The sequence below is a fragment of the Tachyglossus aculeatus genome, chromosome 22, assembly GCF_015852505.1.
Source record: "Tachyglossus aculeatus isolate mTacAcu1 chromosome 22, mTacAcu1.pri, whole genome shotgun sequence".
Taxonomy (NCBI): Eukaryota; Metazoa; Chordata; class Mammalia; order Monotremata; family Tachyglossidae; genus Tachyglossus; species Tachyglossus aculeatus.
The window spans coordinates 28,006,064-28,012,393 of NC_052087.1; the positions used below are offsets into that span (position 1 = coordinate 28,006,064).

Here is a 6,330-nt window from a genome sequence, read left to right on the forward strand (position 1 = left end):
TTGTTTGTATTCACCTCAGCTCTTAGAACAGTGCTTTGGTAGTAAGTACTTACTTAAGTGCAGCGTGAAGTGAAGCAGTGTGGCTCAGTGGAAGGAGCACGGGCTTTGGAGTCAGAGGTCATGGCTTTGAATCCCGGCTCTTCCAATTGTCAGCTGTGTGACTTTGGGCAAGTCACTTAACTTCTCTGTGCCTCAGTTATCTCATCTGTAAAATGGGGTTTAAGACTGTGAGCCCCATGTGGGACCACCTGATCACCTTGTATCCCCCCCAATGCTTTGAACAGTGCTTTGCACATAGTAAGTGCTTAACAAATACCATCATCGCTTAACAAATACCATAATTTTTACTATTATTATTATCTCACAGGGAATGTGTCTTTTTATTGTTATATTGTACTCTCCCAAGCTCTTAGTACTGTGCTTTGCACACAGTAAGCGCTCAATAAATTGAATGAATTTATTCTATTGAATTCAATTCTATTGAATGAATGAATCTCACCTGGTTTTTTTATGGTATTAGTTAAGTGCTTACTATGCATCAAACACTGTTCTAAGAGCTGGAACAGGTATAAGTTAATTGGGTGGGGCACAGTCCCTGTCCCATATGTGGCTCACAGTCTAAGCAGAAGAGAGTTCAATTCCAGTTCAGGGGCTTGGGTTCTAGCACAGAAAGGACCCAGCATCCTCCCTGCTTTACCCAAGATCAGCCAGGACTTATTCTGGACTCTTGTGGGCTGAGAGCATGAGGCCATCCCTCCCTCAGGTCTGCTGCCTCCCTTCTGGTCCATTCTACTTCCTCCTCTTGTAATCGGAACTGCCTCCAGGAAGATTGTATCCCTGCCCTCATTTGCCCACATGAGGGTGTAGTCATACCCTAGCTATGCCTTGGCATATGGGGGACTGCCTCTCAAGTCCCCATATGTCACCTTCCTCCTGCCCCTCTGGATGAAGATAGGTGAGATATTCTGCCTCTGGAAGGAGGAGGAAGGGGGAGGAGGAGGAGAAGAGGAGAAGGAGAAGAAGGAGGTGGAGGAGGTGGTGTTGAGTGGTTATTAATAATAATAATAATAATGGCATTTATCAAGTGCTTAGTAGGTGCAAAGCACTGTTCTAAGTGCTGGGGAGGTTACAAGGTGATCAGGTTGTCCCCTGGGGGGCTCATAGTCTTCATCCCCATTTTACAGATGAGGGAACTGAGGCCCAGAGAAGTGAAGTGACTTGCCCAAAGTCACACAGCTGACAATTGGAGGAGCTGGATTTGAACCCATGACCTCTGACTCCAAAGCCTGGGCTCTTTCCACTGAGCCACACTGCTTCTCACAGCTGGGTGAGCTGGTTGCTGGGTCTTGAGAGAGAACCAGTCTCGGAGGAAAAGGAGGTAGTGTTGGCAGTTGTGGAGAAGAAGGAGGAACTGGGCTGAGAGGAAGGTGTTGGGAAGGAATCCAGCTGGGGAGGATAAGGACAGGGAGGAGGCATTGCCATTTGAGGGGAAGGGGAGAATTGGTCTAGGAAGGAGGCGGTGTTGGGAGGACCAGGCCGGGGAGAAGGAAGAAGATGATCAGGAGGAGGAGGAGAAGGAGGAGGGTAAGGAGGAGGAGGAGGGAGAAAAGGAGGAGGAGGTGTTGGCAGAGGGAGGTAGGAAGAATTAGGTTGGATGGGAAGATGTTATGGGGATCAGACTGGAGAGGAAGAGGAGGAGGAAAATGAGAAGGAGGAGGACAACTAGGAGGAGGAGGAGGTGTTGGGCATGGGGGAGAGAATTGGGCTGGCTGGGAAAAGGTGTTGCGGTGGGGACTAGGCTGGGGAGGAGAGGAAATTGCCCAATTCAGAAGCACCAGGACTCTAATCACTCATTCAGGATTGGTGGGGGAGGGGGAGAGACGATGCTATGGCTGCAGTTCCAGGACTGTTGCTTTCCCAGCTTCCTCTCTGGAACTGCCCAGCCCACTAGGGAAAGGGAGGCGCCATCCTGGGTCATGAGAAATGTGCAATCCACAGAACAATAAGACAGCAAAAGGCCCGCACCAGGCTCACTTAAGCATGAAATGTGTCAGGAATATTTATGAGTCTATTTAAATACTGATGAGCCCATCACCGCAGAGTTAACGTGGGCTCCCGGCTCTCTCCTGGCACTCCCGGGAGATCCATCTCCCAGAGCCAGCCCACAATGAGGAGGGCAGGAGATAGGCTGCCAGGGTGGAAAAAGTGAAGCAAGGTCCCTGCCGAGTGGCACACGACCCCCTGAGCAAGGTGGGGAGATCCCAGGAGTAGGAGCTGGTAGGAGCAACTAAACCAGGAAACCACCTGTCTTCCTGGGGCTCAGACCCATGGCCACAGAAATTCTAGAGATTCCAAGCCTCTCCCAGCCTGACCCCTAGCTCCCCCGGTACCACACTGGACACTGAAACAAAGTATATGTGCTTTGGCACGTATATGGTATCATATAGTATAGTTTAGTATATGTGCTTCGACAACACATATACTAAAATTGGAACGATAAAGAGAAGATTAGTATGGCTCCTGCATAAGGATGACGCACAAAATCATGAAGCATTTTTTTTTAGAGGAGCAGCATGACGTAGTGGATACAACACGGACCTGGGAATCAGAAGGTCATGGGTTCTTAATCCAGGCTCCAACACTAGTCTGCTGTGTGGCTTTGGGCAAGCCACTTTACTACTCTATGCCTCAGTTACCTCATCTGTAAAACGGGGATGAAGACTATGAGCCCTATGGGGGACAGGGACCATGTCCAACCCAACTGGCTTGTATCCACCCCAGCACTTAGTACGGTGCCTGGCACATAGTAAACACTTAACAAATACCATTATTCATTATTATCATGATTATTATTATTATTAAAGGGCTGAGGAAGAGAATGAAGCACTGAAACCCATCTGCAACCCATCCTTCTTCCCCCAGGAGGAAGTGGCTTCCCTAGGAGAGTGGAGGGTCCAGTGGTGGTCACCAGCAACAGGGGGTCGGGGACTGGCTGGGTCAGGGACTGTGTTTGATCTGATTATCTTGTATCTACCACACTGCTTGACACATAGTAAGCACTTAACAAACGATCATCATCATTCTCATTAAACCCAACTGCCTCAAACACTGGGATGCAGCTGGGCCTAGGGAAAGAGCAAAATCCTGAGGGTCAGAGAGGCTGGATTCTAATTCCGGCTCCACCACTTATCTGTTCTGTGACCTTGAGGGAGTCACTTCTCTGTGCCTCAGGTATCTCATCTATAAAATGGGGATTAAGACTGTGAGCCTCATATGGAACATGGACTGTGCTACCCTAGTGCTTAGTACAGTGCCTGGCACATTGTAAGTGTTTAACAAGTACTATAAAAAATACACACCCAAATAGAAGATCCCATAGAGTGAAGGTTTATTTATAATGGTGCTAATGATGCCTGCTTCCTTGTTTTGATGTCTGTCTCCCGCCCCACCCCCCCCACCCCCCCACTGGTTTTGGACTGTGAGCGCTTTGTGGGCAAGGATTGTCTTTATTTGTTGCTGAACTGTGCTCTGCACACAGTAAGTGCTCAATAAATATGATAGAATGAATGAATGAATCATATTTTTTGAGTGCTTACTGTGTGCAGAGCACTGTACTAAGTGCTTGAATGAAGGTGTGGAGGGGAAGGAAAAGGCTGAAAGGAAAGGTGGCTTCATGAATGTTTTGAAAGGGGAACTGTGGCTTTAATAAGAGTCTGGAAGGGTGACTGAAAGGATGCTGGTGTAAGGATACACACCCGTGTTATAGCAGAATGAGTGTCTATATTATAGTCATTCTAGGCTTCTTGCTCAGAGAATTTTACTGCTATCCAGTGGCTGAACAGGAAGCACTTGCTTCAGAGCCTGCAAAGGACTATAGGATACCAAGATTCCCTCCATTAAAGGGCAACTTTAGTTTTCCTGGTTCCTCCAAATGCCTTGAATAAAATCAGATCAGCTATCTCTGTAACCCATGAGCTTCAAAGGGCTCACTGACAAAACAGAAAACTATGCAGGTAAGGGAAGAGTTGACTCTGGGAAAAGAAACAGCTTCTAGTCCCTGCTGAGTCATTTGTTAATAGCTTACTACAGGATAAGCACTTTTCTAAACATTGGGATAAATAAAAATTAGTCAGGTTGAACCCAGTTCCTGTCCCATATGGGGCTCACAGTCTAGGTGAGTCTCTCCTAACCCACTCAGGATGATTTTTATTCAATTCATTCATTCACTCAATCGTATTTATCAGGCACTTATTCTGTGCAGAGCACAGTACTAAGTGCTTGGGAGAGTACAACAATAAACAGACACATTCCCTGCACACGGTAAGCGCTCAGTAAATATGACTGAATGGATTCCCTGCTTACATCTATTACAGTGCTCTCTCTAATCCCTAATCTGCTGTGATAATAACTCTTCGGGGGTAACCTTCATCCTAAATGGGTTACCCAGAATCCCTCATGAGAGAGTGCAAATCAGGAGGTGGTTTGCAAATCAGGGACTCTCGGAAACAATTTGGGGATGGCAGGATAGTGTCTGGGAGTCTGCATGATAGCCTGAGTGAATGGAGATGTATCTGTAGGGGGGACCTTTAGTGAATGGACTATAATAGTGTGTTCAAGTAGTGGGAACTAAAGTGAAAATTCACAATCTCAAAACTGATCTTAGTATCTTTTTCCTCGGAGTGGGTTGGATTTCATTCACCCGTCTTTTAAGACCTTTACAGCCCTATGTCTCTACCTCAAGTATAAACTCAGTTTTGACATATTCTTATCCTCATGTTAGATGCAAAAGTAGAACCAGGCTCAGAAATAGACTCACTGAAGAACCCTTTGAGAGTTACATATTTATGAGCATAAATTGTGATATTTTAATACAACTAAACTATGATGAAATCTTGGAAGCCGTAAAAGCAAGACGCAAAACCCCCAGGGAGGCTATTAACAATTTAGCATTTCCAGTTTGAGGAAGAATGTTAATTCTACTTAGCAAAGAGAAGTACAGAAATTATGTTCATTAAGATTAAGACCTTGTAATTGAAGGAATGGAGAAGTGTAAAATGTACAGTATTATAGGCATGTTTAGTATAAAATGCAAATGCGGTAACAGAGTGGATTGGGTATCCAGAGATCAGATGGGTTTTTTTAATAGGATTTATTAAGCACTTACTATGTGCTAGGCACTGAACTAAGAACTGGGGTAGATAGATACAAACTAATCAGGTTGGACACAGTCCATGCCCCGCATGAGGCTCACAGTCTAAATTCCTACTTTTACAGATGAGGTAACTGAGGTACAGAAATGTTGGATGACTTGTCCGAGGTCACACAGCAGACAGGTGGTGGAGCCAGGATTAAAACCTGGCCAAACCAAGAGAAAAAGAGGTAGTGGTCTTTCAGGAAGGCAGCGTGTTGATCTGCAATGCACCTTGGATCATTTTAGACCATCTTAGGTGTTCATGGTGACCACTTAAACTAGCTAACAGCTGCTCTCACCTCAAAGATGACTGAAAACAGATTTATTTATGGTAGCACCTTGTACTGAGAGTACAAAATAACACACAGAAGACAAGTGATGGAAGCAGGTTACTACTACTGAAAAATTAATGCTGTGTCTACCCTCGAGACACTTACTATTAAGGCTGTACTGAAAATCCTCCCCCAGGGATAAAGGGTTGGGATACTGACCCCAGGACACACTAGGAACTGATTCAGAAGGGAGCTGGAGGGATGAATTAGCTATCTGGTATCCATTTGCATCAAACATTCTCACTGGTTGAAAAAATCGGACCTACGATGGATCTGGAGTTGCCCTGAGTTAACTGGGTATCAGGATAGTTGGGACAACCCAGCCAGGAGATTTCAGTCATCATCAAGGTTTATTAACAAATACAAACAGTATTTTTGAAGTTACTACTATGTGCCAAACACCATTCTAAGCAATGGGGTAGATACAAGATAATCAGGTCGGATACAGTCCTTATCCCAAATGGGGCCCACAGTCTCAGTCAGAGGAAAACAGGTGTTGAATTTCCATTTTACAGAAGAAAAAACAGAGGCCAGTAGTAGTAATAATAATAATAATTGTAGTATTTGTTAAGTGCTTACTATATGCCAAGTACTGTTCTAAGCACTGGGGTAGATACAAGGTAATCAGGTTGGGCACAGTCCCTGTCCCACCTGAGAAGCAACAAGGCTTAGAGGAAAAAGCCTGGGCTTGGGAATCAGAGGGTGAGGGTTCTAATCCCAACTCCACCATTTGTCTGCTGTGGGACCTTGGGCAAGTCACTTAACTTCTCTGTGCCTCAGTTACCTCATCTGTAAAATGGGGATTAA

The 6,330-nt window shown here is 45.5% G+C and overlaps 1 non-coding gene across 1 annotated transcript; it reads left to right on the top strand.

Moving 5' to 3' along the window:
- The first annotated feature begins 2,460 nt into the window (after positions 1-2,460).
- Positions 2,461-2,562, top strand: LOC119944423. Its single transcript, XR_005455902.1, has one exon. It is a non-coding gene; the product is annotated as a U6 spliceosomal RNA (small nuclear RNA).
- Positions 2,563-6,330: the final 3,768 nt, after the last annotated feature.